Source organism: Oncorhynchus keta, chromosome 34, assembly GCF_023373465.1.
Source record: "Oncorhynchus keta strain PuntledgeMale-10-30-2019 chromosome 34, Oket_V2, whole genome shotgun sequence".
In the NCBI taxonomy this organism is placed as follows: Eukaryota; Metazoa; Chordata; class Actinopteri; order Salmoniformes; family Salmonidae; genus Oncorhynchus; species Oncorhynchus keta.
Window position 1 is genome coordinate 74,768,999 of NC_068454.1, and position 19,653 is coordinate 74,788,651.

The 19,653-nt window shown below is 48.6% G+C and overlaps 1 long non-coding RNA gene across 1 annotated transcript in view; it reads right to left on the reverse strand.

Annotated features, from left to right (window-relative positions):
* LOC127915228 (uncharacterized) overlaps window positions 1-19,358 on the reverse strand; it is a 29,621-nt gene extending 10,263 nt beyond the window's left edge. Inside the window, exons 1-2 of the long non-coding RNA XR_008090624.1 lie at window positions 18,983-19,358; window positions 18,523-18,665 (exon numbers count right to left, since the gene is read on the reverse strand). This is a non-coding gene — a long non-coding RNA (uncharacterized LOC127915228). The remainder of the gene's footprint in view (window positions 1-18,522; window positions 18,666-18,982) is intronic.
* Window positions 19,359-19,653: the final 295 nt, after the last annotated feature.

Below are 19,653 nucleotides of genomic sequence, written 5' to 3' on the forward strand. Positions count from 1 at the left end.
TCTCTCCACATATACAGCCAGGTTAAAACCACCTGTCTCCTCTCTCCACATATACAGTCAGGTTAAAACCACCTGTCTCCTCTCTCCACATATACAGTCAGGTTAAAACCACCTGTCTCCTCTCTCCACATATACAGCCAGGTTAAAACCACCTGTCTCCTCTCTCCACATATACAGTCAGGTTAAAACCACCTGTCTCCTCTCTCCACATATACAGTCAGGTTAAAACCACCCGTCTCCTCTCTCCACATATACAGCCAGGTTAAAACCACCTGTCTCCTCTCTCCACATATACAGCCAGGTTAAAACCACTAACCATATAGAGACATGTTTATATTTTAGTCACTTAGCAGATGCCCTAATCCAGAGCAAATTATAGTTAGTGTATTCATTTTAAAATAGCAAATAGCTAGGTGAGACAACCACATATATCTCAGTTATTGTAAGTGCATTTTTCCTACATACAGCCAAGATAAAGCCACTGTCTCTCCTTATACAATCCAGGATCAACCCTGGCTCTGCCCCATTCCTACCTAGCTTGCTTGCCAAATATGCTACAGCTTTAGCCAACAATACCAACCCCTTTAAGAGCTACAATTGATTTTGTACCCTATGTTGTGATTGTTACCAAATATGTTGGTGTCTTCTCACCAGTGGAGGCTGCTGAGGGAGGACGGCTCATAATAATGTCTGGAACAGAGTGAATGGAATGGCATCAAGCACATGGAAATAATGTGTTTGATGTATTTGATACCATTTAACTTATTCTGCTCCAGCCACTACCATGAGCCCGTCCTCTCCAACTACGGTGCCACCAACCTCCTGTGCTTCTCACACTATTCAAACTCTACAATGGAATAAACAGCTTATGAAGTTCTCTTAGCCTACAGATCACAAATTACAAATTAATCATCTGAACTAAAAACTTCACACATTTGAGAATTTCTGTGCATCCTTGACAATCGCTAATCAATAGGCCATAACCAAAAACAGCATTTATTTTCCGCGAACCTGCACATCATCATCTTCTCTCTATTGTGGCACCAGTGTAAGAGGGTTTATGACAGGGGAAAGGCTGTTGAAGTAGTCTAATGTGAGGGTTTATGACAGGGGAAAGGCTGTTGCAGTAGTCTAATGTGAGGGTTTATGACAGGGGAAACGCTGTTGCAGTAGTCTAGTGTGAGGGTTTATGACAGGGGAAACGCTGTTGAAGGAGTCTAGTGTGAGGGTTTATGACAGGGGAAACGCTGTTGAAGGAGTCTAGTGTGAGGGTTTATGACAGGGGAAACGCTGTTGCAGTAGTCTAGTGTGAGGGGTTATGACAGGGGAATGCTGTTGCAGTAGTCTAGTGTGAGGGTTTATGACAGGGGAAACGCTGTTGCAGTAGTGTAGTGTGAGGGTTTATGACAGGGGAAACGCTGTTGAAGTAGTCTAGTGTGAGGGTTTATGACAGGAGAAACGCTGTTGCAGTAGTGTAGTGTGAGGGTTTATGACAGGGGAAACGCTGTTGAAGGAGTCTAGTGTGAGGGTTTATGACAGGGGAAACGCTGTTGCAGTAGTCTAGTGTGAGGGGTTATGACAGGGGAATGCTGTTGCAGTAGTCTAGTGTGAGGGTTTATGACAGGGGAAACGCTGTTGCAGTAGTGTAGTGTGAGGGTTTATGACAGGGGAAACGCTGTTGAAGTAGTCTAGTGTGAGGGTTTATGACAGGGGAAACGCTGTTGCAGTAGTCTAGTGTGAGGGTTTATGACAGGGGAAACGCTGTTGCAGTAGTCTAGTGTGAGGGTTTATGACAGGGGAAACGCTGTTGCAGTAGTCTAGTGTGAGGGTTTATGACAGGGGAAACGCTGTTGCAGTAGTCTAGTGTGAGGGTTTATGACAGGGAAACGCTGTTGCAGTAGTCTAGTGTGAGGGTTTATGACAGGGAAACGCTGTTGCAGTAGTCTAGTGTGAGGGGTTATGACAGGGGAAACGCTGTTGCAGTAGTCTAGTGTGAGGGTTTATGACAGGGGAAACGCTGTTACAGTAGTCTAGTGTGAGGGTTTATGACAGGGGAAACGCTGTTGAAGTAGTCTAGTGTGAGGGTTTATGACAGGGGAAACGCTGTTGCAGTAGTCTAGTGTGAGGGTTTATGACAGGGGAAACGCTGTTGCAGTAGTCTAATGTGAGGGTTTATGACAGGGGAAACGCTGTTGCAGTAGTCTAGTGTGAGGGTTTATGACAGGGGAAACGCTGTTGCAGTAGTCTAGTGTGAGGGTTTATGACAGGGGAAACGCTGTTGCAGTAGTCTAGTGTGAGGGTTTATGACAGGGGAAACGCTGTTGCAGTAGTCTAGTGTGAGGGTTTATGACAGGGGAAACGCTGTTACAGTAGTCTAGTGTGAGGGTTTATGACAGGGGAAACGCTGTTGAAGTAGTCTAGTGTGAGGGTTTATGACAGGGGAAACGCTGTTGCAGTAGTCTAATGTGAGGGTTTATGACAGGGGAAACGCTGTTGCAGTAGTCTAGTGTGAGGGTTTATGACAGGGAAACGCTGTTGCAGTAGTCTAGTGTGAGGGGTTATGACAGGGGAAACGCTGTTGCAGTAGTCTAGTGTGAGGGTTTATGACAGGGGAAACACTGTTGCAGTAGTCTAGTGTGAGGGTTTATGACAGGGGAAACGCTGTTGCAGTAGTCTAGTGTGAGGGTTTATGACAGGGGAAACGCTGTTGCAGTAGTCTAGTGTGAGGGGTTATGACAGGGGAAACGCTGTTGCAGTAGTCTAGTGTGAGGGTTTATGACAGGGGAAACGCTGTTGCAGTAGTCTAGTGTGAGGGATTATGACAGGGGAAACGCTGTTACAGTAGTCTAGTGTGAGGGTTTATGACAGGGGAAACGCTGTTGAAGTAGTCTAGTGTGAGGGTTTATGACAGGGGAAACGCTGTTGAAGTAGTCTAGTGTGAGGGTTTATGACAGGGGAAACGCTGTTGAAGGAGTCTAGTGTGAGGGTTTATGACAGGGGAAACGCTGTTACAGTAGTCTACTGTGAGGGTTTATGACAGGGGAAACGCTGTTGCAGTAGTCTAGTGTGAGGGTTTATGACAGGGGAAACGCTGTTGCAGTAGTCTAGTGTGAGGGTTTATGACAGGGGAAACGCTGTTGAAGTAGTCTAGTGTGAGGGTTTATGACAGGGGAAACGCTGTTGAAGGAGTCTAGTGTGAGGGTTTATGACAGGGGAAACGCTGTTACAGTAGTCTAGTGTGAGGGTTTATGACAGGGGAAACGCTGTTGCAGTAGTCTAGTGTGAGGGTTTATGACAGGGGAAACGCTGTTGAAGTAGTCTAGTGTGAGGGTTTATGACAGGGGAAACGCTGTTGAAGGAGTCTAGTGTGAGGGGTTATGACAGGGGAAACGCTGTTGCAGTAGTCTAGTGTGAGGGATTATGACAGGGGAAACGCTGTTGCAGTAGTCTAGTGTGAGGGTTTATGACAGGGGAAACGCTGTTGAAGTAGTCTAGTGTGAGGGTTTATGACAGGGGAAACGCTGTTGAAGGAGTCTAGTGTGAGGGTTTATGACAGGGGAAACGCTGTTACAGTAGTCTAGTGTGAGGGTTTGTGACAGGGGAAACGCTGTTGCAGTAGTCTAGTGTGAGGGTTTATGACAGGGGAAACGCTGTTGCAGTAGTCTAGTGTGAGGGTTTATGACAGGGGAAACGCTGTTGCAGTAGTCTAGTGTGAGGGTTTATGACAGGGGAAACGCTGTTGCAGTAGTCTAGTGTGAGGGTTTATGACAGGGAAACGCTGTTGCAGTAGTCTAGTGTGAGGGTTTATGACAGGGGAAACGCTGTTGCAGTAGTCTAGTGTGAGGGTTTATGACAGGGGAAACGCTGTTACAGTAGTCTAGTGTGAGGGTTTATGACAGGGGAAACGCTGTTGAAGGAGTCTAGTGTGAGGGTTTATGACAGGGGAAACGCTGTTGCAGTAGTCTAGTGTGAGGGTTTATGACAGGGGAAACGCTGTTACAGTAGTCTAGTGTGAGGGTTTATGACAGGGGAAACGCTGTTGCAGTAGTCTAGTGTGAGGGTTTATGACAGGGGAAACGCTGTTGAAGGAGTCTAGTGTGAGGGTTTATGACAGGGGAAACGCTGTTGAAGGAGTCTAGTGTGAGGGTTTATGACAGGGGAAACGCTGTTGCAGTAGTCTAGTGTGAGGGTTTATGACAGGGGAAACGCTGTTGAAGGAGTCTAGTGTGAGGGTTTATGACAGGGGAAACGCTGTTACAGTAGTCTAGTGTGAGGGTTTATGACAGGGGAAACGCTGTTGCAGTAGTCTAGTGTGAGGGGTTATGACAGGGGAAACGCTGTTGAAGGAGTCTAGTGTGAGGGTTTATGACAGGGGAAACGCTGTTGAAGGAGTCTAGTGTGAGGGTTTATGACAGGGGAAACGCTGTTGAAGTAGTCTAGTGTGAGGGTTTATGACAGGGGAAACGCTGTTACAGTAGTCTAGTGTGAGGGTTTATGACAGGGGAAACGCTGTTGCAGTAGTCTAGTGTGAGGGTTTATGACAGGGGAAACGCTGTTGCAGTAGTCTAGTGTGAGGGTTTATGACAGGGGAAACGCTGTTGAAGGAGTCTAGTGTGAGGGTTTATGACAGGGGAAACGCTGTTGAAGTAGTCTAGTGTGAGGGTTTATGACAGGGGAAACGCTGTTGCAGTAGTCTAGTGTGAGGGTTTATGACAGGGGAAACGCTGTTGCAGTAGTCTAGTGTGAGGGTTTATGACAGGGAAACGCTGTTGCAGTAGTCTAGTGTGAGGGTTTATGACAGGGGAAACGCTGTTGCAGGAGTCTAGTGTGAGGGTTTATGACAGGGGAAACGCTGTTGAAGTAGTCTAGTGTGAGGGTTTATGACAGGGGAAACGCTGTTGCAGTAGTCTAGTGTGAGGGTTTATGACAGGGAAACGCTGTTGCAGTAGTCTAGTGTGAGGGTTTATGACAGGGAAACGCTGTTGCAGGAGTCTAGTGTGAGGGTTTATGACAGGGGAAACGCTGTTGAAGTAGTCTAGTGTGAGGGTTTATGACAGGGGAAACGCTGTTGCAGTAGTCTAGTGTGAGGGTTTATGACAGGGAAACGCTGTTGAAGTAGTCTAGTGTGAGGGTTTATGACAGGGGAAACGCTGTTGAAGTAGTCTAGTGTGAGGGGTTATGACAGGGGAAACGCTGTTGCAGTAGTCTAGTGTGAGGGTTTATGACAGGGAAACGACGCTGTTGCAGTAGTCTAGTGTGAGGGTTTATGACAGGGGAAACGCTGTTGAAGTAGTCTAGTGTGAGGGTTTATGACAGGGGAAACGCTGTTGAAGTAGTCTAGTGTGAGGGGTTATGACAGGGGAAACGCTGTTGCAGTAGTCTAGTGTGAGGGTTTATGACAGGGGAAACGCTGTTGCAGTAGTCTAGTGTGAGGGTTTATGACAGGGGAAACGCTGTTGCAGTAGTCTAGTGTGAGGGTTTATGACAGGGGAAACGCTGTTGAAGTAGTCTAGTGTGAGGGTTTATGACAGGGGAAACGCTGTTGAAGTAGTCTAGTGTGAGGGTTTATGACAGGGGAAACGCTGTTGAAGTAGTCTACTGTGAGGGGTTATGACAGGGGAAACGCTGTTGCAGTAGTCTAGTGTGAGGGTTTATGACAGGGGAAACGCTGTTGCAGTAGTCTAGTGTGAGGGTTTATGACAGGGGAAACGCTGTTGAAGGAGTCTAGTGTGAGGGTTTATGACAGGGGAAACGCTGTTGAAGGAGTCTAGTGTGAGGGTTTATGACAGGGGAAACGCTGTTGCAGTAGTCTAGTGTGAGGGATTATGACAGGGGAAACGCTGTTGAAGTAGTCTAGTGTGAGGGATTATGACAGGGGAAACGCTGTTGAAGTAGTCTAGTGTGAGGGATTATGACAGGGGAAACGCTGTTGAAGTAGTCTAGTGTGAGGGATTATGACAGGGGAAACGCTGTTGAAGGAGTCGCATTCAGCTTCGCTCCACAGGTAGTATCACATTTTCATTTAATTTCATTACAGTACAACGGTTTGATTTGTTTGATCGTAGCTAGCTACATAGCTAGCTACATAGCCGTCTTTGTATCAAAGATAATTGTGTAGTCTAGAGCGTTTTTCTAGGTTAGCTAGCCAGCTATTGTCGTTCTTTTAACGCAACGTAACGTAATCAACACTGCTAGCTAGCCAGCTAGCCCCCGAATAGCTGCACAGTAGAAACTATTACACTCAACGGAACGACTTGATTAGTGTAGTGTCAACAACGCAGCCACTGCCAGGTAGCCTACAAAGTCAACAACGCAGCCACTGCCAGCTAGCCTACTTCAGCAGTACTGTATCATTTTAATAATTTTAGTCAATAAGATTCTTGCTACGTAAGCTTAACTTTCTGAACATTCGAGACGTGTAGTCCACTTGTCATTCCAATCTCCTTTGCATTAGCGTAGCCTCTTCTGTAGCCTGTCAACTATGTGTCTGTCTATCCCTGTTCTCTCCTCTCTGCACAGACCATACAAACGCTCCACACCGCGTGGCCGCGGCCACCCTAATCTGGTGGTCCCAGCGCGCACGACCCACGTGGAGTTCCAGGTCTCCGGTAGCCTCTGGAACTGCCGATCTGCGGCCAACAAGGCAGAGTTCATCTCAGCCTATGCCTCCCTCCAGTCCCTCGACTTCTTGGCACTGACGGAAACATGGATCACCACAGATAACACTGCCACTCCTACTGCTCTCTCTTCGTCCGCCCACGTGTTCTCACACACCCCGAGAGCTTCTGGTCAGCAGGGTGGTGGCACCGGGATCCTCATCTCTCCCAAGTGGTCATTCTCTCTTTCTCCCCTTACCCATCTGTCTATCGCCTCCTTTGAATTCCATGCTGTCACAGTTACCAGCCCTTTCAAGCTTAACATCCTTATCATTTATCGCCCTCCAGGTTCCCTCGGAGAGTTCATCAATGAGCTTGATGCCTTGATAAGCTCCTTTCCTGAGGACGGCTCACCTCTCACAGTTCTGGGCGACTTTAACCTCCCCACGTCTACCTTTGACTCATTCCTCTCTGCCTCCTTCTTTCCACTCCTCTCCTCTTTTGACCTCACCCTCTCACCTTCCCCCTACTCACAAGGCAGGCAATACGCTCGACCTCATCTTTACTAGATGCTGTTCTTCCACTAACCTCATTGCAACTCCCCTCCAAGTCTCCGACCACTACCTTGTATCCTTTTCCCTCTCGCTCTCATCCAACACTTCCCACACTGCCCCTACTCGGATGGTATCGCGCCGACCCAACCTTCACTCTCTCTCCCCCGCTACTCTCTCCTCTTCCATCCTATCATCTCTTCCCTCTGCTCAAACCTTCTCCAACCTATCTCCTGATTCTGCCTCCTCAACCCTCCTCTCCTCCCTTTCTGCATCCTTTGACTCTCTATGCCCCCTATCCTCCAGGCCGGCTCGGTCCTCCCCTCCCGCTCCGTGGCTCGACGACTCATTGCGAGCTCACAGAACAGCGCTCCGGGCAGCCGAGCGGAAATGGAGGAAAACTCGCCTCCCTGCGGACCTGGCATCTTTTCGCTCCCTCCTCTCTACATTTTCCTCTTCTGTCTCTGCTGCTAAAGCCACTTTCTACCACTCTAAATTCCAAGCTTCTGCCTCTAACCCTAGGAAGCTCTTTGCCACCTTCTCCTCCCTCCTGAATCCTCCTCCCCCTCCCCCCTCCTCCCTCTCTGCAGATGACTTTGTCAACCATTTTGAAAAGAAGGTCGACGACATCCGATCCTCGTTTGCTAAGTCAAACGACACCGCTGGTTCTGCTCACACTGCCCTACCCTGTGCTCTGACCTCTTTCTCCCCTCTCTCTCCAGATGAAATCTCGCGTCTTGTGACGGCCGGCCGCCCAACAACCTGCCCGCTTGACCCTATCCCCTCCTCTCTTCTCCAGACCATTTCCGGAGACATTCTCCCTTACCTCACCTCGCTCATCAACTCATCCCTGACCGCTGGCTACGTCCCTTCCGTCTTCAAGAGAGCGAGAGTTGCACCCCTTCTGAAAAAACCTACACTCGATCCCTCCGATGTCAACAACTACAGACCAGTATCCCTTCTTTCTTTTCTCTCCAAAACTCTTGAACGTGCCGTCCTTGGCCAGCTCTCCCGCTATCTCTCTCAGAATGACCTTCTTGATCCAAATCAGTCAGGTTTCAAGACTAGTCATTCAACTGAGACTGCTCTTCTCTGTATCACGGAGGTGCTCCGCACCGCTAAAGCTAACTCTCTCTCCTCTGCTCTCATCCTTCTAGACCTATCGGCTGCCTTCGATACTGTGAACCATCAGATCCTCCTCTCCACCCTCTCCGAGTTGGGCATCTCCGGCGCGGCCCACGCTTGGATTGCGTCCTACCTGACAGGTCGCTCCTACCAGGTGGCGTGGCGAGAATCTGTCTCCTCACCACGCGCTCTCACCACTGGTGTCCCCAGGGCTCTGTTCTAGGCCCTCTCCTATTCTCGCTATACACCAAGTCACTTGGCTCTGTCATAACCTCACATGGTCTCTCCTATCATTGCTATGCAGACGACACACAATTAATCTTCTCATTTCCCCCTTCTGATGACCAGGTGGCGAATCGCATCTCTGCATGTCTGGCAGACATATCAGTGTGGATGACGGATCACCACCTCAAGCTGAACCTCGGCAAGACGGAGCTGCTCTTCCTCCCGGGGAAGGACTGCCCGTTCCATGATCTCGCCATCACGGTTGACAACTACATTGTGTCCTCCTCCCAGAGCGCTAAGAACCTTGGCATGATCCTGGACAACACCCTGTCGTTCTCAACTAACATCAAGGCGGTGGCCCGTTCCTGTAGGTTCATGCTCTACAACATCCGCAGAGTACGACCCTGCCTCACACAGGAAGCGGCGCAGGTCGCTGTTGGCTGGGCTCCCTGCCTGTGCCATTAAACCCCTACAACTCATCCAGAACGCCGCAGCCCGTCTGGTGTTCTACCTTCCCAAGTTCTCTCACGTCACCCCGCTCCTCCGCTCTCTCCACTGGCTTCCAGTTGAAGCTCGCATCCGCTACAAGACCATGGTGCTTGCCTACGGAGCTGTGAGGGGAACGGCACCTCAGTACCTCCAGGCTCTGATCAGGCCCTACACCCAAACAAGGGCACTGCGTTCATCCACCTCTGGCCTGCTCGCCTCCCTACCACTGAGGAAGTACAGTTCCCGCTCAGCCCAGTCAAAACTGTTCGCTGCTCTGGCCCCCCAATGGTGGAACAAACTCCCTCACGACGCCAGGACAGCGAAGTCAATCACCACCTTCCGGAGACACCTGAAACCCCACCTCTTTAAGGAATACCTAGGATAGGATAAGTAATCCTTCTCACCCCCCTTTTAAGATTTAGATGCACTATTGTAAAGTGACTGTTCCACTGGATGTCATAAGGTGAATGCACCAATTTGTAAGTCGCTCTGGATAAGAGCGTCTGCTAAATGACTTAAATGTAAATGTAAATGTAAATGAGTCTAGTGTGAGGGGTTATGACAGGGGAAACGCTGTTGCAGTAGTCTAGTGTGAGGGGTTATGACAGGGGAAACGCTGTTGCAGTAGTCAAGTGTGAGGGTTTATGACAGGGGAAACGCTGTTGCAGTAGTCAAGTGTGAGGGTTTATGACAGGGGAAACGCTGTTACAGTAGTCTAGTGTGAGGGGTTATGACAGGGGAATGCTGTTGCAGTAGTCTAGTGTGAGGGGTTATGACAGGGGAAACACTGTTGCAGTAGTCTAGTGTGAGGGTTTATGACAGGGGAAACGCTGTTGCAGTAGTCAAGTGTGAGGGTTTATGACAGGGGAAACGCTGTTACAGTAGTCTAGTGTGAGGGGTTATGACAGGGGAATGCTGTTGCAGTAGTCTAGTGTGAGGGGTTATGACAGGGGAAACACTGTTGCAGTAGTCTAGTGTGAGGGTTTATGACAGGGGAAACGCTGTTGCAGTAGTGTAGTGTGAGGGTTTATGACAGGGGAAACGCTGTTGCAGTAGTCTAGTGTGAGGGTTTATGACAGGGGAAACGCTGTTGAAGGAGTCTAGTGTGAGGGTTTATGACAGGGGAAACGCTGTTGCAGTAGTCTAGTGTGAGGGTTTATGACAGGGGAAACGCTGTTGAAGGAGTCTAGTGTGAGGGTTTATGACAGGGGAAACGCTGTTGCAGTAGTCTAGATTGAGGGGTTATGACAGGGGAAACGCTGTTGCAGTAGTCTAGATTGAGGGGTTATGACAGGGGAAATTCAGTGAAATTCATTGAGTTCACAAAAATTGTCTGAAAGGGACCAAGTGTGAAAACATCCTTAGAAATAAGGGTACAATTAGGGTGCAAATTGTTCGCTGGGGTACAAAAAGATCAAAATACATATAATGTACCTTCAGAGGTACCCATAATGATGTCACATGGTACTGTTCGCTACCTGTACGGATAATCTAGTACAGTTATTCCTAAACTGGGGTAAGTACAATGCTGTCGGTGGTACGCCAAATATAATTGTGACTCACATTTCAAAAAACATATATATAAATATATATATTTATTTTATTTGTTTTAATTTTCAAACAGTCCATTTATATTTTCCAACGGGGTGAGGTTTTTTTCTCGCCTGAGTAGCCTCGTTTCATTAAATTAAACCATCTATCCAGAGAGAGGGGACTAAGACAATTGTGAAGTGGGGTTCACGTCCCCCGCCGGAGCCGCCACCATGGACAGACGCCCACCTGGACCCTCCCTATTGATTTGAGGTGCGTTCGGGAGTCCGCACCTTAGGGGGGGGTTCTGTCACACCCTGGTCGAAGTATTTTGTGTTTTTCTTTATGTATTTGGTCAGGCCAGGGTGTGACATGGGTTTTTGTATGTGGTGTGTAGCTTAGTGGGATTGTAGCTTAGTGGGGTTTTCTAGGAGAGTCTATGGCTGTCTGAAGTGGTTCTCAATCAGAGGCAGGTGTTTATCGTTGTCTCTGATTGGGAGCCATATTTAGGCAGCCATATTCTTTGGTTGTATTGTGGGTGATTATCCTGAGTGTCTTGATGTCCTTAGTCTGTGTTAGTTTGCACCAGTTAAGGCTGTTTCGGTTTTCACTACGTTTATTGTTTTGTAGAGTTTGTGTTTTGGATTCGTGTTACATTGTGTAAATAAACATGGATCGAAATCTACACGCTGCAGTTTGGTCCGACTCTCCTTCACCATTAGAAAACCGTGACAGAATCACCCACCGTAAACGGACCAAGCAGCGTGTCAACAGGCAGGAGCAGCCCAAAGAGGAGCTGCGTATTAAGGATTTCTGAACATGGGAGGAAATCCTTGACGGGAGAGGACCCTGGGCTAAACCAGGGGAGTGTAGCCGCCCAAAGGTGCAGCAGGAGAAGAGGAAACAGGAGCAGCCCAAAGAGGAGTACAGTATGGACTATACTTCTTGGGAGGAGATAGACAGGTGGGCGGTCGACCCAGGGAGAGTGCCGGAGCCCGCCTGGGATTCGATGGAGCAGTGCGCGGAAGGTTACAGGAGAATGAGGTTGGCGAAGCAAGCACGACGGCGCGGACGGAAGCCCGGGAATCAGCCCCAAAAATGTATTGGCTTACAGGGAGTATGGCAACGCCAGGTAGGAGACCTGCGCAAACTCCCTGTGCTCACCGGGGGGCTAGAGAGACCGGGCAGGCACCGTGTTATGCAGTGGTGCGCACGGTGTCCCCAGTGCGGGTGCATAGCCCGGTGCGGTATATTCCAGCTCCGCGCATCGGCCGGGCTAGATTGAGCATCGAGCCAAATGCCCTGAAGCCGGCTCTACGCATCTGGTCCCCAGTGCGTCTCCTTGGGCCGGCTTACATGGCACCAGCCTTGCGCTCGGTGTCTCCGGTTCACCTACATAGCCCAGTACGGGCTATTCCACCTCGCCGCACTGGCAGGGCGACCGAGAGTATTCAACCAGGTAAGGTTGGGCAGGCTCGGTGCTCAAGAGCTCCAGTGCGCCTGCACGGTCCGCTCTATCCAGTACCACCTCCACACCCCAGCCCTCCGGTAGCAGCTCCCCGCACCAGGCTTCCTGTGCGTGTCCTCGGCCCAGTACCACCAGTGCCAGCACCACGCATCAGGCCTACAGTGCTCTTCGCCTCTCCTGCGCTGTCGGAGCCTTTCTCCTCTCCTGCACTGCTGGAGTCTCCCGCCTGTCCGGCGCCGCTGCCGGAGTCTCCCGCCTGTCCGATGCCGCTGCCGGAGTCTCCCGCCTGTCCGGCGCCGCTGCCGGAGTCTCCCGCCTGTCCGGCGCCGCTGCCGGAGTCTCCAGGCTGTCCGGCGCCAGAGCCCCTCAGCCCAGAGGCGCCAGAGCCCGTCAGCCAGGATCCGCCAGAAGTGCCCGTCGGCCAGGATCTGCCAGAAGTGCCCGTCGGCCAGGATCTGCCAGTCGGCCAGGATCTGCCCGTCGGCCAGGATCTGCCCGTCGGCCAGGATCTGCCAGTCGGCCAGGATCAACCAGTCAGCCAGGATCCGCCAGTCAGCCAGGATCCGCCAGTCAGCCAGGATCCGCCAGTCAGCCAGGATCTGCCAGATCTGCTAGTCAGCCAGGATCCGCCAGTCAGCCAGGATCTGCCGGAACCACCAGCAAGCCAGGATCTGGTAGATCCATCAACCTGCCTGAGCTTCCTCTCACTCCTGAGCTTCCTCTCACTCCTGAGTTTTCTCTCACTCCTGAGTTTTCTCTCACTCCCGAGCTTTCTCTCACTCCCGAGCTTTCTCTCACTCCCGAGCTTTCTCTCACTCCCGAGCTTTCTCTCACTCCCGAGCTTTCTCTCACTCCCGAGCTTTCTCTCTCTCCCGAGCTTTCTCTCTCTCCCGAGCTTCCCCTCAGTCCCGAGCTGCCTCAGTCCCGAGCTGTCCTTCAGTCCCGATCTGCTCCTCAGTCCAGTGGGGTTCTGGGTGAGGACTACTAGGCCATGGTCGGCGGCGAGGGTGGTCTATCCAGGGACGCGAGGAGAGGGGACTAAGACAATTGTGAAGTGGGGTCCACGTCCCCCGCCGGAGCCGCCACCATGGACAGACGCCCACCCGGACCCTCCCTATTGATTTGAGGTGCGTTCGGGAGTCCGCACCTTAGGGGGGGGGGGGTTCTGTCACTCCCTGGTCGAAGTATTTTGTGTTTTTCTTTATGTATTTGGTCAGGCCAGGGTGTGACATGGGTTTTTGTATGTGGTGTGTAGTTTAGTGGGATTGTAGCTTAGTGGGGTGTTCTAGGAGAGTCTATGGCTGTCTGAAGTGGTTCTCAATCAGAGGCAGGTGTTTATCGTTGTCTCTGATTGGGAGCCATATTTAGGCAGCCATATTCTTTGATTGTATTGTGGGTGATTGTCCTGAGTGTCTTGATGTCCTTAGTCTGTGTTAGTTTGCACCAGTTAAGGCTGTTTCGGTTTTCACTACGTTTATTGTTTTGTAGAGTTTGTGTTTTGGATTCGTGTTACGTTGTGTAAATAAACATGGATCGCAATCTACACGCTGCAGTTTGGTCTGACTCTCCTTCACCATTAGAAAACCGTGACACTTATATTGGGAGTAGTGCCTTTCCTCAGCCACAGTGTGTTATATGTGCAAAAGTACTATCTCACAACTCGATGAAACCTTCACTCTTGCACAGACATTTAGAAATAAAACATGCCAATTTGAAAAATAAGTCACAGGAGTTTTTTTAAGCGAGAATTAAGTCAACTTTCGAGTAGTAAGACATGTATAAAAGCAACAGATACCATTAATAAGAAGGGGCTAGAAGCTTATTATATGGTGAGCTACCGAGTGGCTAGGACAGGCAAGCCCCATACTATTGTGGAGGACTTCATTCTTCCTGCTGCCGCGGATATGGCTGGGACAATGCTGGGGGAAAAGGCAAAAATAACTATACAGACAATACCTTCATCAAACAACACTGTTTCACGATGCATCAGTGACATGGCAGGAGATGTTTTGAAACAATTACTGCTTCACATACAAGCCAGTGAATTATATGTGTTACAGCTGGATGAGTCAACAGCGTGGTAGGCCTGGCACAACTCCTGGTATATGTCCATTACGTTTATGAAGGGTCAATTAAGGAAGACATCCTCTTCTACAAACCACAGGAGAGACAACAGGAGAGGATATTTTTTAAGTACTGGACAGCTTTGTGACATCAAATGGACTTTGGTGGTCAAGATGTGTTGGTATCTGTACTGATGGTGCAAAAGCCATGACAGGGAGACACAGTAGAGTGGTAACGCGCATGCAAGCAGTTGCTCCTGATGCCACTTGGGTACACTGCAGCGTCCCCCGAGAGACTCTTGCTGCCAAGGGAATGCCTGACAGCTTGAAAGACGTTTTGGACACTACAGTGAAAATGCCACTTAAGCCTACCCCCTACTTTTTCGAACATTCTGTTAAAAATCGCGCAACATTTCAGCGTCCTGCTACTCATGCCAGGAATATAGTATATGCATATGATTAGTATGTGTGGATAGAAAACACACTGACGTTTCTAAAACTGGTTAAATCACGGCATTGACTATAACAGAATGTGTGTTTCATCGAAAAGCGGAAGAAAAACTGATCACCAAAATCTGGAAAAAATATCAATCCGCCACTTGCATGTATTGTCTATTGGAAAGCAAATTACATGGGGCTGAGATTGCAAGTCCTACAGCTTCCACACGATGTCGCCAGTCTTGTCAATTGCCTGGGCTTTGTTTCTTGGTCAAACAAGTAAGAGAGAGCCCATTCCTTCCGGTCTCCGACAGGATGTTTTGGCAGAGAAATTTCCGACCATGATTTTAAGACGTGGAGCTATTGAATACACATCGCCCCGTGATCAATTTGATAGATTATTAATGTTTACTAATACCTAAAGTTGGATTACAAAAGTATTTTAAAGTGTTTTGTGAAAGTTTATCGTCGACTTTTTTAATTTAAAAAAATGACGTTGCGTTTTAAAAGTGTTTTTTCCTGGATCACACACTTTTCATAGATCGATATTTAGGGTATTTATGGACCGATTTAATCGAAAAAAAAGACCCAATAGTGATGTTTATGGGACATCTAGGAGTGCCAACAAAGAAGATCGTCAAAGGTAATGAATGTTTTATATTTTATTTCTGCGTTTTGTGTAGCGCCGGCTATGCTAATTATTTTGTTTACGTCCCCTTCAGGCATTTCGGGGTGTTGCATGCTATCAGATAATAGCTTCTCATGCTTTCGCCGAAAAGCATTTTAAAAATCTGACTTATTGGCTGGATTCACAACGAGTGTAGCTTTAATTCAGTACCCTGCATGTGTGTTTTAATGAACGTTTGAGTTTTAACGAGTGCTATTAGCATTTAGCGTAGCGCATTTGCATTTCCAGATGGCTAGATGGCACGCCTGCGTGTCGGGTGCGCATAAGAGGTTAAAGCAAGGCCCCTGAATTCTTGTGTATTTTCTACACTATGCAATGATATGGGCAGCGACCATGTAACGCTTTTACAACATACAGAAGTGCGCTGGTTATCAAGGGGCAAAGTATTGACACGTTTTTTTTTTAAATTGAGAGACGAGCTTAAAGTTTTCTTTACTGACCTTCATTTTCATTTGTCTGACCACTTGCATGATGAAGAGTTTCTCACGCGACTGGCCTATCTGGATGAAGTTTTTTCTCACTTGAATGATCTGAATCTAGGATTACAGGGACTCTCTGCAACTATTTATTTATTTTATTTTACCTTTATTTAACCAGGCAAGTCAGTTAAGAACATATTCTTATTTCCGGTTACTAGTCCGTCGCTCTAACCACTAGGCTACGCTGCCACCCAATGTGCGGGACAAAATTGAGGCTATGATTAAGAAGTTGCTCTTCTCTGTCTGAATTTAATCAGAAGCCACTGCCAGATTTCTGGATTGGGCTGCGCTCAGAGTATCCTTGGCAAATTCACTCTGTTAAGACATTTTAAGACCTTTGCAACCACGTACCTATGTGAGAGTGGATTCTCGGCCCTCACTAGCATGTCAACGAAATACAGGCACAGACTGTGTGTGGAACATTATTTAAGACAACCCAACATTGCAGAGTTATGTGCATCCTTTCAAGCACACCCTCCTCATTAACCTGTGGTGAGTTATTCACAATTTTCGGTGAACAAATAAGGTTTTATATGTAAGATGGTTAAATAAAGAGTAAAATCATTGATTGTTATTATATTATTATTTGTGCCCTGGTCCTATAGGAGCTCTTTGTCACTTCCCATGTGCCGGGTTGTGACAAAAGCTTACACTCATTCTTTATGTTTAATAAATGTATCATATAGTGTGTGTGTGTTGCAGGCTTACAATGATGGCAAAAAACAACATTTGAGAGTGTCACGCCCTGACCTTAAGAGATCCTTTTTATTTTGGTTTGGTCAGGAGGTGAGTTGGGGTGGGCAATATATGTTTTGTGTTCTATGTTTTCTATTTCTGTGTGTTTGGTCGGGTGTGGTTCTCAATCAGAGGCAGCTGTCTATCGTTGTCTCTGATTGAGAACCATACTTAGATAGCCTTTTCCCACCTGTGTTTTGTGTGTGCACCAGACAGAACTGTTTCGGTTTCGTTCGTTCTCTTTGTTATTTTTGTTATTTCAGAGTTCAGTTCTAATAAAAGTATGAACATGTACCACGCTGCACCTTGGTCCTCTCCTTCCAACAGCCATTAAAGAACTACCCACCACCAAAGGACCAAGCAGCGTGGCCAGGAGGAGCAGGGATCCTGGGCCCGGGAAAAGAGAGAATGGAGGACATAGGGAGCATGGGAGGAGGTGATAGCAGTGGACAAGACCCTGCCATGGAAACAGGCTGAAGTAGCGAGGGAGGAACAACTTCGCTACCAGGAGTCACGGCAACGAAGCAGACACAAGAGGCAGCCCCAAATGTTTTAGGGATGGGGCAGACAGGGAGTGTGGCGGAGTCAGGATTCAGACCTGAGCCAACTCCCCGTGCTTACCGTAACGAGCCGAGGATGGAACCAGAGCCAGTCGAGGTGAAATTGGAGGTGAGCGAAGGGAGCGAAGCAGAGACAGTGAAGGAGTTGATGGGGAGATTGGAAAAAGAGAGTAATGAGAGAGTTGCTGTGTTGGTGCATGAGGCACAACATCCACCCGACGGAGCGTGTCCTCGATTTGATGTCACCTGAGTCAGCTCTCCATACTCGTCCTGAGATGCATGCTAGCCGTCTGGTGAAGACTGTGCCAGTCCCACGCACCAAGCCTCCTGTGCGCCTCCCCAGCCCTGCACGTCTTGTGCCACATCTTATCCTGTTTCTAAGAGTGTATTCTATTCTATGTACCCTGCAACACTGTACATGTAACAGTTATATCAGTACAGCTTGTATGAAACATCTCTGTCTCTTCCCAGTACTATAACCCTTATCTAACATATGTCAGCTGTTAAAGAGGCCGAACTGACACCTCCTCTCTGCATGCAGCCACAGGGGAGAGACGGTCCATTTGAGGTGAAACATTACAGTCCACTTAGTGTATCAGTTCCAATCAATACTAATGTGTGGATGTTCCCGCGCTGACAGCCCAGTACCCACAGGAGCATGTAGTGTGCTAGGCTGTTGGCTGGGCTCATGGTGGTGGGTTGGAGGTGTAAGAAGAGGAGAGGACGGCTGTGTTGTTGGCTGATTTCTCACCAAATTGTTTGACACAAACACCATAGAACACACAGCCTGCCCTCCCAGGCATCACACACGCATGCACGCGCACACCAACAGACTGGTGTAGAATGGTCATCGTGGATAAAAGCAGAGACTGTAACCACAGCTTTTACAGCTACTGTGCTGGCTGTGTCAATATAGAGACTGCCCTGTTTTCTCTGAGTGTCAATTCAAACAGAATATGGAGAGTGTGGAGAGACAGAGAGATGGGGGGGAAGAGGCAAGGAGGGAGGGATGGAGGGAGGGTGGGAGGGAGGGAGGGAGGGAGGGAGGGAGGGAGGGAGGGAGGGAGGGAGGGAGGGAGGGAGGGAGGGAGGGAGGGGGAGGGAGGGAGGGAGGGAGGGAGCAGAGCAACACATGGAAGTGAGCCATTCAGATTTGATAAAAATCCATCACAGAGGCTTGTTTATGTCTGTGTGGAGGAGGAGAAGAGATGGATGATGAAAAGAGGACGGTAGGAAGGAAGGAGGGATGGAGGGGAGACATTGCAGAGCTTGAGGGGAAAACGGGCTGAAATATGTTGAAATGGAAGCAGGGAAATGGAGGAGGAAAAACTCATCAGGGATGCATATGGTGTGGCTAAATGACAAACAAGACAATGGGAGAGAAAGAAAAAGAGAGAGAGATAACGAGAAAGAGAGCAAGAAAGAAGGACGAGAGAGAGAGAGAGAGAGAGAGAGAGAGAGAGAGAGAGAGAGAGAGAGAGAGAGAGAGAGAGAAAGAAAGAAATGTTGAAAAAAGAAAATAGAGAGAGAGAGAGCAAAAGAGGAATATGAGGAAGATGAGGAATAGACACTCACCCATTCCAGTGGCCTCTCCACAGGCGAGCACAATCCCGTCTCTGTGATGCCATCCTGGGTAGGAGCAGAGAGAGATCCTGGAGCCCCCTCCTCAGAATACCAATAGGGTTGCTATTATCAGCTCATAGATACACACACTGGCACTGAAGAGTAGAATGCCACACACACACACACACACACACACACACACACACACACACACACACACACACACATACACACACACACACACACACAGAGTCAGGTCTGAGGCCGACACTTTAATATCAACTCTCTCTATCTAATTTCTGGCTTTCTTTGTCTCTCTCTTTCCATGACCCCCCTTCTCTTGCTCTCTATCTCTGCCTCACTCTCTCTCTCTATGAAAATAATTACACCATTAGACAAGCCTGAAAAAAACATCAAAATATACTGCGACACTCACACACATGCATAGCTTACACACACACAAGGTATATACCATTTACACAATCGGAGTGTAACGCAGCATTCCCAATGACGACGCTGGCCGTATGTTGCAGATGCAGTCTGTTCCTGGCTGTATGGTGTTAAACAGGAATGAGCACCATGTTATCATCCGTTCCCCCTCTCTCTGGATTCCTCTCCTCTCCTCCGTCTGATGCCCAGATAAGAGGATGAAAGACCAGACTCTCTTCTCTTTTCTCTCTGTAGTGTCTATTCTATTTTTCTCCTTAATTCAATGGTTAATTAAAGGTTTTCTTTATCCCTGCTACCAGTGTGATTCCATGACACTCGACTGCAAACTGCATTTACTAACTCACCCTCTCTCTCTCTCGCTTTTTCCTTGCTCAATAGTATCCCCGTACCTACTCAGCTCTCTCCAATCCAATCAGCACTGTCTCCCTCCCTCTGTCCCTCGCTCTGCTCCCTCCTACACTGTTGCCTCCCCCTCCTTCCTATCACCCACTCCCTCTCTGGGGTTTTCTGAAAGACAAAAATCAACTGTCCCCATCTCTATCAGTCTTGGAGATAAGTATTTGAACCAAAACGGAAAGAGAAAATCAACATGTGAATACACACACACACACACACACACACACACACACACACACACACACACACACACACACACACACACACACACACACACACACACACACACACACACAC